The 16,787-nt window shown below is 45.0% G+C and overlaps 1 long non-coding RNA gene across 1 annotated transcript in view; it reads right to left on the bottom strand.

Annotated features, from left to right (window-relative positions):
* The window catches only part of LOC142827251 (uncharacterized), a 57,082-nt gene extending 45,446 nt beyond the window's left edge, over nt 1-11,636 (bottom strand). Inside the window, exon 1 of the long non-coding RNA XR_012901851.1 lies at nt 11,535-11,636. This is a non-coding gene — a long non-coding RNA (uncharacterized LOC142827251). The remainder of the gene's footprint in view (nt 1-11,534) is intronic.
* Nucleotides 11,637-16,787: the final 5,151 nt, after the last annotated feature.

Genomic DNA, 16,787 nt, shown 5'->3' with positions numbered 1-16,787 from the left:
CGGAAGGACCAAGGATGCTCCTGAACCAGAAAGCCCGAGAGGCTAAGGGCAGGAGGGCCATCTGGGGCCGCGACAACAGGATCGGCAGCCCAGAAACCAGGGCCGGACCCCCATGGCAGCCTCCAGCAGCCTGCAGCAGTGTGGGGCCAGGCCGGAGTCCCTTGGCAGCCCCTGGGAACTTGGGGCTGAGGCTGGAGCCCCATGGTGGCACAGGATCAGAGACCCCCAACAGATTCTTGGAGTGCAGATCCAGGGCTGGCGCTCCACAGCTGCCCCTGGACACGCAGGGCTGGAGCCCTGTGGCAGGAGCCGGTGCCTCTGCTGCCGAGGAAGCCGGTGAGCAGCCAGGTTGGGGGGCTCAGGGTGGGTGAGACAGGATGCCTACTGGGGTAGCCTGCCAAAAGCAGACAATGGGCTTAGGAGCCGGTGGCACGAGAATTTGGTCTGGCAAATTCTCTCATTTGGGAACAGTCAGGTCCTGATGGTGCCAGACCAGGGAGGTCCAACCCATATAGCACAACCGCAGTCTACTTTTCGAAGAGATAAGCACCTGCACTTCCAGAGGGCTTCCTTTGGAGTTATAGATGCTCAGCACCTCTGACGAGTCATAGCCTGCATAAATACCTGAGTACACTAGGAGCAAAAAAAAAAAAAAAAAAAAATCTGTTAAATGTACTGTGCAACTTCTGATTAAAAAAAAAGAAACAAGTTATATTTACAAAATGGAGAAGAGCTGAGTTGTACTACGCCATCTCCACAGTGTTTTATCTGATCTCTCAACAGCATAAAAGGATTTTTATGAACATAGCTGAAGTCTCTCTTTTTACAACCATTTTGCATGATGACTCTTTCCCAAAATAGCTTTTTCTGATCACTTCTTTTTTTTTTCCCTACTCCAGAGCTGTTGAAGTTTTAACAAAGACTTATAGTATCGCTGGATCATTTTTGGCCATTGCCACTGAAAAAAATGGTTTAACACTGATTAACATATTATCATGAGATTGTCAAAGCCTAGTCAGCTAATGATTGCAGCAATTAGGTCCATCTGCCTACGTGCAGATTTGAATGGGAGCTGGCTCTTCTCTCCATGTTATTAGCAGAAATAGGCAGCACGTATATTGCCTAATAAGTTTAAAAGAGGAAAATGCATATTTAAGATCACAATTTAAATAATGCAACAATATTGCTGAAGTAGCCATAAAAGTTCTGTGCTACTTAGAAATGACTTGAGCCTTACTTCATAATCTGCCACAAATCCAAATATTTTGTTAGCTACAAGTTTGTTAGCAACATCAACTTCTGTATATCTCATCATGCAAGCACTCTTTGAAGGGGCATATGTTGTCCCTCATGCAAGATGCAGGTACTTGTGGCACATAATGTGAAGTACCAAACACACCAGAGGTACATATAGAATCATTGGACTGGAAGGAACTATGAGAGGTTATCAAGCCAATACCCTGCACTCTTGGAAGAACCAAGCTTCATCTAGACCGTCCCTCACAGTTGTTTGTCTAATCTGCTCTTAAATATCTCTAATGATCAGGACTCGACAAATACACTCACCCGTGGCAAATAGATTTTACCAGCTGGCGAGTGGCCCTGTGGGCCATTGTGACGAGCTGGCAGAAGCCCGCACTACGGGCAGAACGACCCGGATGGGAAAAATATGGGGAAGGAACTTGTGCTGAGGGGAGGGGAGGAGGTCAGGAGAAGAAGAAAAAGAAAGGGGAAGGCACCAAGGGACAGGAGTGCAGGAGAGACAAATCCCAGGGGGCCAAGTGCAGACAATGAGGTAAAGGGCAGGAGGGGAGGTGTCAGTGGGAGGGGGGACAGGGTGATGCTGGGAGAGGAGAGGGTAAGGGCACTGGAGGCTAGAGAGGGAGGGGGAGGGGGAGGTGCTGGGAGAAGGCTTGAAAGAAGGGGTGGGCATGAGAAAGCCGGGGAGGGAGCAAGGCATCTATGAGGGCACAGGGGCATGAGGGTGGTGAGGGGGTGGGTATCAGGGAAAAAAGAAGGCAAAGGGGGCAGTGAGGGAAGGGGGAGGCACCAGGAGGGTGCAGGTGCCAGGGGATTCTGGGGGTGAAGCAGAAGGGCAGACACCTGCTGGGGAGGGACCAGCACCAGAGGAGAGAGGCAGGGCAGGTGCGTAGAGGGAGGTGTTAGGAGAGGGGATGAGGAGCGGTAGCTCACATGATTAGAGTGGGGCTACTGGAGGAGTGGGCACAGGGGGGAGAGGAAGGCTGATGGAGGGGGGCAGGTCTCAAGAGGGCTGAGCGAAGTGAGAAAGGCAGGAGTCAGGACTGCAGAGGCAGGTGAGCGGTTGGGGGGGAGCAGGCACCAGGGGAGCTGATGGAGCAAGGGGTGGAGACATGGCAGCAGAGGAAAAAGGTCGAGGTTTATAAGATAATTAATAACTTATTAGTAATGTTCTTGTTAGGAACTTATGCCATTAAAAAAAAAAACAAACACTTTTTGTGGGGGAGGGTGGCGAGTCCCTTTTTTGTCTGGTAAGTAGGGTTTTCCATAATTTTTCGACCCCTGCTAATGATGAAGATTTTACAACCTCCCTACTAGGCAACTTATTCCCGTGCTTAACCATTCTGACAGGATTTTTTTTTCCCTATTTTCAAACCTAAACCTCCCTTGCTGCATTGCTTCTTGTCCTATCATCAGAGATTAAGGAGAATATTTTTTGTTTTCTTTCAGTGGCTCTAACAGCCTTCCAAGCCCCTGGGAAAGGTGGAGTAGCAGCTCCCATTCCTGGTTGGGGCAAGGCCTATAGCAGAAGGGGTGGGGCAAGGGTAGCCAGCCTTGAGTGCACCACACCTGCCCCCAGTGCTGCCCAGAGGAGGCATTCCAACAGTGATTTATAGGGCATAATGATATATAGGCCACTGCCACATTGCTGAGTCCCAGAGCAACTGTCCCCTCCTCTTCCCCCCTCCCCCTCCCCCCCATCAGTGGACATGTTCTCTCTCCTCCTTGGAACAACCTTTGAAATACTTGAAAGCTGTTTTTTCTTCTCTTGGTCTTCTGTTTTCCAGAATAAGAAACCCAATTCTTTCCATCTTCCCTCACAGGACAGGACAATGCTCCTCTTCCCAGGCCCTGCCCCTTGCTGCTTAATCCTCACCTCTGTTCTGGCCCCTCCCCACCCTTGACCCACCTTCTCCCCGCCTTTCCTCTTCCCCCAGCTGAGGCAGCCCAAGAGACTAGCGGGGCCAGCGCTGACAGCAGGAGTGCCCTTCCACACCCCCCATACTCACTGACAGCAGCAGGGGAAGTGGAGCAAGGCAGCCCCACTGCTTTGCTCCCCTGGCAGCCATGTCACTCCACTTCCTGCCAGGCAGTGTGGGGTGCTTCTGTCCCCAGCCTCAGAGTGGTGCAACCGGGACAGCAAAGCAGTGTGGCCACCTTGCTCCACTTTTCCCACCACTCATGGTGAGGGCCAAAGTGGGGCAGACCCCACTTGCAGACACCAGGCCAGTGCTGCTAGTCCCCCACTGACTTCTGGCTGGCCCTTCCCAGCCATGGCATTCGGGAGATTTGTGGCCCCTCATGCCCCTTGCACATTGCCCCAGCCCTGAAGGGAGAATCACGAAGGCCTCACTTATAGTCATTTGTAGCACATTTTATCATTCTATACCTGATTGGGCTTTGCCCACTGATGCAGGGTCAACTCGTGAGGAAGGACATGGGGGGGGGGGGGGGGAGAGAGCAGAAGGGCACAGGCCACATGACTGGCCTCTACACGACTCCTCTCTGCCCCACCCTCTCACTGCCACTTCCCTGCCCTGGCTCTGCCCCTGTCCTATCTCCCATGCAGCCTGGGGGGGACTGTGGGCTGGGGATTGCAGGACCCTATCTGCCGGCTGTATTACTTTGCTTCCCACAAAGTGACATGGCTAACAGATAGAGAAGCAGAGCCACATTGTTCCGCTTCTTTCCACCAATGCCCATGAGTGAGCATTTGACCCATGCTGCAGGTCCCAGGCCTCGCCCAAAGGCTCTGACCTAGATAACTCTGGGCCCTTACTCCTCCTGCCAAGGGTGTTTGGGGGAAAGTGTCACAGGCTCCCTTCCTGCCCCTCCCACGGGGTTGCCACTACACAGAGGAATGGAATGCCAAAACCAGGGTTCTGGATTGCTTTTGTTATTTCATTCTACCCCTTTTTGTTTGACTCGGGTATCCTAATGTTTTTCTTCCACCCCATCTTACTCTTCTTTCTTCCATGGTATGGCTCCTCCACCATCAACCACCACCCTATTTTAATTTCGCTCTCCAACTCCCCTGCCTCAACACAGCCTTCTCTCTGTTTTGCCCCCACATTACTATGCTGTAACCTCTGTCTCCCCAAAATTGTGTGCACATGATCAAAGCCCCAGAGAAAGAGTGTTGTCTAGCAGATCGGATACTGGACATAGGAGATCTGAGTTCCATTCGGATTGGCCATGGACTTCCTGTGTGACCCTGGGCAAGTCACTTTGCCTCTCAGTGCCTTGGTTTCCCCTTCCATCAGTTGTCTTTCCTGTTGATGTCAACTGGAAAACTCTAAGCAAAGGAGTTTCTCTCATGGCACATATAGTATATAAGTATACATAGACCACCTAGTACATTTGTCCCATGACCTTGGTTGAAGCCTCTAGACACTACTATAAAACAAAAAAATTGCCCTCTCCACAAATAAATAAAATTATGCGGCTGAACAGGGGTCCTCTCCACCCAAAAATCTCAGTTTAAGAGAGGGCAGTGCATAATCCCCAGTAGCCAGTTACAATGATTTTGCAGCAGTTTTGAACAGCCAGCGCCAGGACCAAATTGGCATCTATCAAATACTTTTTCAACAAACCAAACCACTTCTATAATTTGATCCAGCTCTCAGTAGAGTTTGTGAAAGTCTCTTAATCAGCTCTAAAGGGAGCAGGAGTGATACCACAAAGCTGATGGGGCTTGTGATGTAAAGGAGTCATTTCCCTGGGCTGTCCTAGAGTATTAAATTCTTGTATTAAAGTTTTACCCAAAAGGCATTTCCACATAGGGATGCTCCAAGGAAGTTAACTTGCTTCCTCAAACCCCAGAAAAATATACTGTTCAAAAGATGCTTAAAAAATAATGATAGAACTTCCAGGAAGTATGCCACAGATATTTAATCACAGAGGAGAAAAATAGCGAACTATGTCCTGTCAATAAAATGTCTGACATTCTGAATAACACAGGCCAAACAAATAAATTTCTGGCCCACAAGAGATAAAAAGATTAACCCATAATACATACAAATTCCAGATGTGGATCAACGTGAGCTGAAATAGTGCTTTTCCCCCCTCTATCTTGAAAGATTGTACATAAATTCTAATGTCTGGAGCTAAAGCTACCAATATACTGCAAGGTGTATCCTGCAGTCACTGAATTATTTGTGATACTGAAATACTAACACAAAGCTCCCAAACAGAAGCAACTACTGCATATGCCCAATGTATCAGAACAACAGTATTTAATAAAAAGGAGTTGTGCATCACATACATACATATACATAAATAAGACACAAAGACTCCTATGGCAGGGGCATGAGGTAACAATTTTAGTAAGACAGGTCACAACATTTTATACACTACGCCCTGATAGCTCTGTTATGACATGGAAAATTAAGCGCTACATTTGCATGCTTTTTGTATTCGGTTCTACACCTGCATGCCCTCTTTAGTCCTTCACGTGGAAACGCACTAGATTATTGAGCTGGTTTAATGTTTCCTTATAGGATGCTGTGGAGGGATTTCGGGGGTGCAGGACATATAGCTGGGCTAGTCCACATGGTGGGGTGGAGAGGGAGCATCACACTTCCAGCCCCACTCCATCCCCAGACCAGCTTCTCATTCAACCCCATTCACATCCCCCAGTCCTGCTCTGCCTCCGGGCCCAGCTCCACCCTCGTTCCCTTTCAACCCCCAGCCCAGACCTAACCCCAACAGTAGCTCAATTCCACCCCCTCCTCCAGGTTCAGCCTAGCTGTGCCCTCATTCCCTTTCCATGCCCAGGCCAGGTCCATCTCTAGCCACAGGTGCCAACTTTCTGATTTCCTCAGGGGATGCTTGACCCTCACTCTGACCCTGGCTCTTCCCCTACTCCATCGTTCATGGAGTCAATGCCTTTACCTCTTACCCCAGCCCCTCTGCCCTCCCCACTTCCACCTCTACCTCCAGCCCAAGCTCCACTGCTGAGGAAGCTTGGGCCATGCAGCAATGGAGGGGGAATGCAGATAAATTCGGTTATTGGTAAGGGAGAGGAGCATGATTGGAAGAGTTTGAACACCCTTGCCATATAGGACTGAACTACTTGATTTTATCTGCATGCATGATGTGTTAGTACATGCATGGAATCAGAATGCAAACCTCAAGTAACTAGGTGAAACATCTATAGTCACTCACCCTAATCATCTGCCTGAAATATACACAATGCCTCATTTAATAATGAGGCATGAGGCAGTAATAATCAGTGAGTTGCACAAAGACGACATTCCTATCTTTTACTTACCTAATAACAAGTCCCCATTAAAACCTGGTGTGTTTAGTTCTATGCATACATGGCTTTTAGTGTTGTTCCATCACATAGCATCCTCCATGCTATAGAACAAAGTGGCATCCTCCACGTGCATTCAGGGGGCCAGAGAGAATCATCCTGCAGGGTGCCACATGCAGGGTAGTGTAATTCTGAGGCATGCAATACATGCATGGCACACAGACGGCATGCCCCAGTAAAAGACCAAAGTTTTTAAATCCACAAAAAAGAGCACTGTCCTATGACACAGTGACTCTTAAATATATTCTTACACCAGGACACATTCTTTTATTATCTGTAACTTGTGATACTTCTCTCCAATTCAGATTTCACTCCACCAAAGCATTTAAAGACATGCATGATCCTATTTCTCTTCAGCAAAGCAATTAAGCACACACCCAAATGTGTTGCCAGTTCATGATTTCACTGTCCATCTTGTGATATTTGATAAGTTGCTTAAAGCACCAGCTCCTGGAGTAATGTGGTTATGTGAGACTTGCTGCTTTCATTTTTAAGTTTCTAGACTTTATGGTTGGGAAGAAAAATCTTGAAAATGTGACCCGTAGAGGCTCAAAAGCCAGAAGGCAAAGACAAAAAAAAAATATATTTTTTTTAGAACTCTCATGTGAAAACACAACTGTGATGATTACCCAAGGAAACTCCTTTTCAGTGTTCAGCCAATAATCTATAACAAATAGCGGTGATACTGAAAAAAAAATCACATATATGTTATGTCATTACATGGGACTAAGAGATGGCGACTGATGCTGTCCTTCTCATCCATTTCTCCTCCTCCAGCCATGGTATATGAACATTGCTACAGAAGCCTTTAAACAACAAAAGGAACAACTTTACCATTCTTGTAGCTGTTAGATTTCAGAGGAAGTCATTTATGGATTTGAAGTTGTCCCTTTCCTCCCCCTCCTTCCCGCCCCCTCAGCTCCCCCCCCCCCACCTCTAATTCAGTATTGTCAACATCCAGCATTCAAAAATCGTGAGTCTGACCAAAAATACCATGAGATTGATTTAAAAGCCATGATTTATTTTATAACGATAATTTGGGGTTACTTTTTATCTTCTGGTGGAGAAGCATTTAGAGCTCACATGTTCAAGCATTCAACTACGGTCCTGTTGGCTAGAATTTACTTTAACAACAACTAAAACTGAGATTCTCAGATAATAAATTGAGGAATGTTAAGAAAAATCCCAAATTATGAGAAACTCACAATAAAACCTTGAGTTCTGGCCTCCTGGCACTTTTCTGTTAAATGGCACTGTGTTCAATTGTTGCCACATGGTGCATATCATTTCCTTTTGACTGTAAATCATTATGCTGTTGATATGTTTTTGTATTCAGTGCAAACTTTGGATAATACAATCCTTTGCTGGGCAATGCTGAGTTTTTAGTTGCATTTGGAATTGTTTAGTAAAGCATACCATTGAAAATAAACCTGAGTCTGCTGCATAACAAACTTGAGGTCCTCTTGCATTCATCAGATGCGTAGGCTGGGATGTACCTGAATACTTAGCCTGCTAAAATGCTAAATTACAATTTCACCACCAAGTGGCAGTGTTGTTTATACTTTCAAACATTCCCTTAGAATGAAACTCACCACAGTATAGAGAGCTAAGGAAAGGCTCCACTCATCACTCTAGGTCCCTGGCTGTGTATTTTAAGAGGTCCTCCCACCATCCGTGTACAGTTAAGAGAGGCTCCTGTTGCCCATCCACATCTGCTCTCACCGCTGACTGATGTGGAGGAAAGGAATCTGATTTTTTTTTTTTTGTTACAGCTATCAGAGGAAGCCACCCAAACGCTTGGCCACTCTCCGTAACCCCACACGGTTAAAAACACAACAATTGGAACTGAAGGAGTATTAAAACAATCAGTCTTTATAAAGCAAAATTCCACACGACCATTTTTCCTGTCTCTCACACACACAAAATAGGTTTTGTTTAATGCACCTACAGTTCAATGCAGGCACATATATCAACAGCTGGTTTGCAGCGAAGAACAGCTTGCAGGACTGTCCCTTATTCCTAACACTGTCAGATTTCATTAATTCAGCCAGTTCTGAACAGGTTCTATGTATGAGTCCTTGGCGGAGGCAGAACTCCATTGACTTTAAGGAAGTTGCCCCACCAGAGCCCCTGAATGGGACTAAATAGAGAGGTATTTCGGACATTGCACTTTGACCCTTCCTTCCTGCTTCTTCTTTTCCCTTAATTCTAGAGAGAGAAAGATTTGGTGCAAAGATGCAGAATAAGATGATGCTTAAGTATTTTGTTTTCCTTTCTCTGTAGCCTCCAGATCTCTAGTTACACCTTCTCTCCCCTCCCAGCAGATAATAAAGTAATAAAAGTCAAAGAAGGAGAAGCAAATTATATGGATAGAAAAATGCAAACATTAATGTATTACATTTTGCAGACTATAATAATAGTTTGATCCAATAGTAAACAGACCAGAAATGAAAACTAGTTCACAGAACCAAGGTACATAGGGTTATTCTCCACTTTAAAAACTGCTGGTACACCAAGGTCTAGTTCAGAGTTTTAAAGCACACAAAAATTAAACATAAGCCTCAGTTCCAGTGAACAATGAAGAAGTCCCACAAGCAATGTAACCAACACTCACATTTTTTTTCCACTGATTGTGTCTCCTTTTTATTGTCTCTTCAGGGCTTAGCTCCTGAAGTCAGGTGATTACATGAAAAACTCAGCTTTCATTTAAAAACAGCGTTCCTTGAGAACTCACATTGTTGTGGAGAACAGCTTGAAAATGTCAACACTCAAAACCAACAAGACTGAAAAACAAAATGTATTTTTCATCTCCCAATTTTTAATACAGTCTCATTTTCTGAGGCCTGAATCATGGTTTTTGAATGGCAATACCGCATGAAGACAAAGTATAACAAATCACAACAGCTGTGAACAAGCACGATCATTTTTGTTTTGTTCAATATCCCATTTATAGTCATATTCATGATAGCAATTTTAAAATGTATGTAGAGGCCCTTTTTCTGCGGTGCTGATTATTGAAATATGTTAGCAACTTATAAATATGAATGAACGTATGCTCACTACATTTCTGTGAAGCAGGATGGTGGTGTTATCTTACAGACGGGATTATTGAAAAAAGCTGTACATTATTATAATTTCAGGGGACAGAAGACACATTTTCCCCTTGCCCCTACCTTCTTCTGTGAGTATTTCTTCCAAAAAACAACGAAAACAAAACCAGATGTTGACTTGTTAATTAGAAACACCTAGAATGGAGCAGGAACAAATGCATAATGAACCACTATTGATCCCTGAGCACACATGCTACTGGCTACTCACTGCTCTCAACATGTTCAAGGGTGGCTTCTGATTTTAGGTGGATTCATTTTGAGGAGAGGCTAACACATTTTGGGCTCGATTTCCAAGAGTACACAGCCCCCTTCCCTCCCAAATCTTCTACTGGATTCAGATGGTATTACAGTGGCCCAACATTTTCTGTACACCAAGCAGCAGGTGTCAAAAGTTGGGACCCATAATATGAGCAATGGGCACTTTTGAAAAGGTTGGCCATAGTGACAATTCATGAGACTATATTTATGATAGTAATCACATTAATCTTTATTACAATAGTGCCTAGACTCCAACCAAATCCCATTGTGCTACGCAGTGTACAAACTGGAATTCACATATGATCCCAGCCCCAAAGAATGTACAATTTAAATAAAATATCAGAACACCCATAGCAAAATAAACTTTTTTTTAAACTTAAGTTTCTATTATAAGATAAGAAATGAGAACAGGTTCTCCTAAGAATTATGGTACTCATAACACTGGTATCCTTTCTTCCTAAGTGACCAATATCAGAGGTTTCAATGGAGGGTAAACAACACATCCCCATTATTAAATTTTGTACCACAGAGAAAATGTCTTGCCGGCCCCAAGCAGACAGATTGGATTTTGTCCTGAATCTTGAGAACTGTGATGTTTTCCTGGCTATTAACTCAGTGCAACAGGAGTTTGTTTTCATATGAAGTTTACAATTATTTTCTGAAGTTAACCATTCTGTATACTTACTATCCTGGAGTGGGGTGTCCTATGGGTTAATTATATATAATCTTAAAAGGGCATTCCCTTTTGTGCTTTGAATGTGTTGCCTTTAAATTCAGTGTCCCCATGAATAAAGCAACCTCCCTCTTGCTCTTATGTGGATTAAGTTTCATTCGATACAAATCCAAAACTGCCATTTTGTGGGGAAATAGTTCACAGGCATACAGTGATCAGACAGGTGAAACTAAGCGCAGTACACATCAGACTCGTTGGCAATCACAGGATGAAACTCAAGGCATTCAACACAATTTAATAGTTTCAGATAATAATAGTACTTTTTATCACCTCACTCAGCAGAGAAACACTACAGCCACTGAGCAGAAACATAGCAGCATCACAAAGCAGGAGCAGGGAAGACTACCTTTCAAAGCTGACCCCACAGCCAGAAGAAATTAGGGTAGGGAGGGGAAATATAACCACCCAAGCTGAAGTGGGGCCAGAGATAACTCCTAATTTTTGCAGAACTGCCAGAACTACTTTAATGACCATCCACAGTCAAAATCTTATTCAGCATGGGACTCTCCAGCAAAGTTTCCTCAGACACCAGCCAGTCTTTGGTAATAATACTGACTATACATAAAGCCACCCCAATCCATTCTTTTAGCACTTTACTTTTCATTCTAAACTTCCTTTTGATGGTGAAAGCTGCCATGTTAGAAGCCAAAGGTAGCAAGACTAGCTTCAGTATCACACACTTGGAACTAAAATAGGGACAATAGGCAAATATATAATAGCATAGTTATTTGTCCTAAGGCACTTGGGATACCCAGCTTCTTTTCAAGAGTCTTTTCTTGCTCTAGGATCCCCACAAATAGGCAAGCAAGCCACCTTCTAACGTCAGCATAAACATAACTGAAATCAAAATACCTACTAGATTAGAAGAGAGGTGCAGCTTGCAGCACTCTGCCACAAAATGGCCTTCTTAGGGGTAGAACAGGCTGTTTTGCTGAGATTTAAAGGGCCAACTACAAAATGTTTGGCGCTTACACATTTAAAGGGCCAGAGGCCAGAGAACTCTTTGCTGGGAAAGGCCTTTGAACAATGCTAGCAGGAGTGACTGGAAAACTAAAGAGCTGGTAGTATGTCATTAAAAGGGCTTCATTTTCTTTGCATTTCAATGTTATACTGCTCCACTATACCCATACCTTCCCTTCAGTCTCCCATGTTGCTCCATTCTCTCTGACACACGCCTATTCCACTGGTATAGCTGGCCAGAGAGCAACAATTCCATTCCATAGCAATTTGGGGGGCTGTGAAATTTGTTTTGATTCCTCTCTGGATCACTCACTCTGCCTGCTTCAGATCATGCTGAATGAGGACTAGACTGTATGGGTCTCCCACATCCCCACTTCATGTCCTAACCCAGGGTAGGCAGAATCTGGCCTGCCAAGCCTTTTAATCCAGCCCTCCTGCCCCTGAGGCCCAGAGCAGTGCTGCTCAAAGTGGCTGGCTGTTCCTTGTGGCTCTCTGCACTCAGGGGCAGGGGTGAGGATACACTGCCCCCACCCCCAGCAAAATCTCTCAGCTCTTATCAGCAGGTTTCCTAACCCTAATCTACCAGAAAGGACATCTACAAGATGAAACAAACCCCTGCTCCCTCCACAATCACTTGCCCTTAAAGCAGAAAAAGTGATGGGGACTGCACCTCCATTCTGGTGACTTCTAGTTGAGTTGCTCCAGCACCAGCATGGCAAGAGGAGCTGAGGTATTTCCCTTCACTGGCTCTGGGGCTCTTTGTGCTGCTGATGGAGCAACTCAGCTAACTAATGGGCATCAGATTGAGGGGAGGGGGACAGGGTCCATCACTTATTTTTGCCTTAAGGGTGAGTGATGGGGGCAAGAGGGAACAGATGAGCACACAGCAGGTGGAGAGGCCTCAGGTAGGGATGGAAAGAAGTGAGTGGTGGGTGGGGAGCCTCAGGAGCAAGGCTTGGGTTCAGAAAGGGCAGGAAAGAGCAAGCAGATGGCCGGACCTCAAGGGAAAGAGGTGGGGGGTGGGAAGAAGCAGACTGGTGGCCCGTGTAGCATCACAAACAGCTGTGACCACAATTGGCTCCCAATAGCTGTTTTTGACACACTAGCACGTTTCCAACGTTACACCGGACCTCAGGGTGAGAGGCTGAGCAGCAGCAGGGCCTCAGGGTGTGGCAGTGATGGAGCCTGGCAAGGTTCCTTCTAAACTGCATGGTGGCATGGCCCAGCAGCTGCTTAATGAGCCGCACTCAGGGCTGCCACACACAGAGCTGCCTGGCTGGGGGAGGGATACTTCTCCCTCAGCTACAGCAGCAGCTCCCTGCTGAGGACAAAGCTCATATTGCTGGGTGATTCTGCTGAGAATAAGGCTGTATCTAGACTGGCCAGTTTTTCCGGAAAATCAGCCGCTTTTCCGGAAAAACTAGCCAGCTGTCTACACTGGCTGCTTGAATTTCCGCAAAAGCACTGACTTCCTACTGTAAGAAATCAGTGCTTCTTGCGGAAATACTATTCTGCTCCCATCAGGCAAAAGTCCCTTTTGCGCAAAGCTTTTGCGCAAAAGGGCCAGTGTAGACAGCTCAGATTAATTTTCCGCAAAAAAGCACCAATCACGAAAATGGCGATTGGGGCTTTTTTGTGAAAAAGCGCGTCTAGATTGGCACGGACGCTTTTCTGCTTTTGCGGAAAAGCGTCCGTGCCAATCTAGATGCTCTGTTCCAAAAATGCTTTTAACCAAAAACTTTTCTGTTAAAAGCATTTCCGGAAAATCATGCCAATCTAGACACAGCCTCAATGTATAGCTTGACTAATTGCACCCCATTTTACAATTCCTGCCCAAAGTGCGTCTTGTCTAACAAGCATCATATTTTTTGCATCTAACTTCTCTGTGCAGCACACCTGTTATGTGAATTATGAGTAGCTTAGAGCTCTCCTGCCATGCAAGTGATCACAGGCAACTTGTAATTAAATCTAAATTAGGCAGTTTTGTAAAGATATAAACAGCTGCTAACTAAAACCATCTGAGGATGAACAGTTATGTCCCTAAAATAATTTTACAATGTTATTATTGGAAAACACAATCAGAGCTCATTTTGCTTCAATAAATCCAAACTTTGAAACATAAGAATATCACCTCACTATCATCAGACTGCAAAATATAGTTAAAAATAGAAAACGGAAGTGTTTTTAGGTGCCTCCCCTTTGCCCCAAGCATGTAGCTCCTTCATGTTGCAGAAATGGCATAAAACACTTGAGAACTAGGCATACAGACTTTTCTCCACACGAAACTTCTACTTGAGGGGAAGCTAGGAGGTGAGCTTGCAGTTGTCAAATGTGGGAATTAGAGTCGCCAGGTGTCTGGTTTTCACCCGAAAAGTCTGGTATTTGTGGCTCTTGTCCAGTATTTTCTGTTTTTCTCGGATGGAAGGCTGGTGGGGATATTCAACAAGTTTGGTCCCCTGGTTTTTTTGTTTTGTTTTGGTTTTTTTGCTCAATCAATTTTTTTCCCCGCCATGTTGGGGATTTTTTGTGAAAGTATCTGTCAACCGTAGTGGGTATGGCTTCACCTACACCAGAAATTGCAGAACTGTGGGAAGAAAGGACGGGCAGCTACATTTAGGTAGGTGCAATTGCCACTCGGAGTATGAGACAGGAAACTGGGAATTAGAGAGAAGCATAAGTATAAGGGAGCAGAACTGGGATTGATTCCAAAGAAAGAGCACGGTGCAAGAGCAATGTGGGGCACTTTATGAACAGTCATTTTTCAGCCAGCAGCCTAGCTCTGCTCTGTGTGCTTACTGTTGTGGCTGGAATGTTCTCTGGGGAGTGCTCTTCAACCTGAGCCAAGAGAGCTCTGCCAGAGACTGGAACAGACTGATATGTTCCAGCAGCCCACCATGGGGGAGCAAAGCCCTTTATCAAGGGTGGGGGAGGCCTAATATTATTAAACTGATGAAACAGATGGGAAAACCAAAGCCTCAGGTAGCCATGTTAGTAATCCTGTGGCATCTTAGAGACTCACAAAAATATACAATATCCAGCTCATCATCGGATGAAGTGGGTTGTGCCCACGAAAGCTCATGATACTAGAAATATATTTTTGTGAGTCTCTAAGATGCCACAGGGCTACTTGTTGTGTTCAAAGCCTCAGAGCGAGTCAGCAGCGTAGCTACAACTAGAACCCACAACTCCAGGCTTGTGGCTCTAAGCATTTAGATAGCCCTGTTACTTGTATTTGTTGCAAGCTTGTTCTGATGTCAATAATTCATGTATGTGTTGTGATGTGACCAGAGATTCAAAAAGGAGTTAGTTTTGCAGCATAGGACTCAGCTGGGAATCACCCATACCACTAGCTGCCTGACATGATTTGATTCTGATCAGGCCCACAGATGGGATGAGGGGGAGTAAAAGGGACAGTTGCCCCGGGGACCAGCAATTGAAAGGGTCCTGGGACTGATGCCACTACCACTGCTGCTGCAGTCCAAGCACCAGGCCCTTTACATCGCTGCTGGAGCACTGGGTGATGGACTCCAGGCAGCACCAAGGGTTGGATGACCTTGGCTCTGCCTCTTCCACCCTTGGCCCCTCCCGCTCCGTGAGCACAAAGCATTCCCCACTTGCCCAGGGGCTCGCAGAGGCTGTTGGATTCACTGTCTCTAATTATTGGTAGACAGTTTTCTGTTTGCACGAGAGTGCTTTAATCCAAGTCAGCATGAATTATTTTTTTCCAATGCAATTTTATGAGCCACAGCACAAGAAGACTTAGTAAAATCCAGCAGCCCTCTTCTTTTGAAACATAACTCTGTATGGGATTGAATGGGAAGGGCTGCTTAAAAACTAATGGGGCACATTATGCCCCAAACATCTTACTTCTACAGCACTGTTCCATCCACTAATTTGAGAGAGACAAGGTTGGTGAGGTAACATCTCTTTGGATCAGCTACTGTTGTAGAGCTCTTCAGGTACAGCTCAATGTCACAGCTCAATATAAGGTGGGGCAGATTGTTTAGCATCAGTAGTTAATCCATATTATAAAAGACTAATCAAGGTGAAGTGGTCCATTAAAACCTCTGCAGACATAGGGCAGATTGTTGTAATAAGCCATAAATCTTTATAAAAGCCATAAAGCTTTATAAAACCCATTATATTTAGTTTTTAGTATTTAAGCTCCCAGCCTTGTCTTTTGAAAGTGCTGTGCAAATTTCCTTAGAGGTTGAGGACTGATCAGCTAACTATAGAGGTATCGCTTTGTGAAAAGCGCTCACCCATCGGTGACATGGTGTTTTTGTCTTTTATCATTTTTCTCTTGTATCATATAGCACCAACCTGGTTACACCACCATAAATCCGCTATTGTTGTAAGCCTGATCTAGTCCTAATTTCCTATATGTAGTTATAGCCTACTCTGATTTGATACTCTGATGTACTTATAGCCTATTTCTGCCAGACATAAATTGGAGCAACAAGCTGGGTTCAGTCTGCTGGGAGGAGTGGGGCGGTATTAAGAATCTAAGAACGGTCATACTGGGTCAGACTGAAGGTCCATCTAACCCAGTATCCTGTCTGCTGACAGCGGCCAATACCAGATGCCCCAGAGGGAGAGATCACAACAGGTAATTCTCATGTGATCCCTCCCCTGTCTCCCACTTCCAGAGAAACAGAGGCTATGGACACCATGCCTACCCATCCTGGCTAATAGCCATTGATGGACCTAACCACCATGATTCTATCCAGCTCTTTTTTGAACCCCGTTAAAGTTCTAGCCTTCACCACACCCTGGGCAAAGAGTTCCACAGGTTGACTGTGCACTGAGTGAAGAAAAACTTCCTTTTTTGTTTGTTTTAAACCCGCTGTCTATTAATTTCATTTGGTGATCCCTCATTCTTATATTGCAAGAATATGTAAATAACTTTTTCCACACCAGTCATGATTTTTATAGACTTCTATCATATCCCCCCTTAGTCTCCTCTTTTCTAAGCTGAAAAGTCCAAGTCTTTTTTATCTTTCTTCATATGGGACCCTTTCCAAAACCCTAATCATTTTTGTTGCCATTTTCTCAACCTTTTCCAATGTCAATATATCTTTTTTGAGATGAGGTGACCACATCTTTATGCAGAATTCAAGATGTGGACGTACCATGGTTTTATAGAGGC

The sequence above is a fragment of the Pelodiscus sinensis genome, chromosome 2 (genome assembly GCF_049634645.1).
Source record: "Pelodiscus sinensis isolate JC-2024 chromosome 2, ASM4963464v1, whole genome shotgun sequence".
Lineage (NCBI taxonomy): Eukaryota > Metazoa > Chordata > Testudines > Trionychidae > Pelodiscus > Pelodiscus sinensis.
Note: the sequence above shows the minus strand (reverse complement) of the source record. Positions and strands in the feature narration are given on the sequence as shown.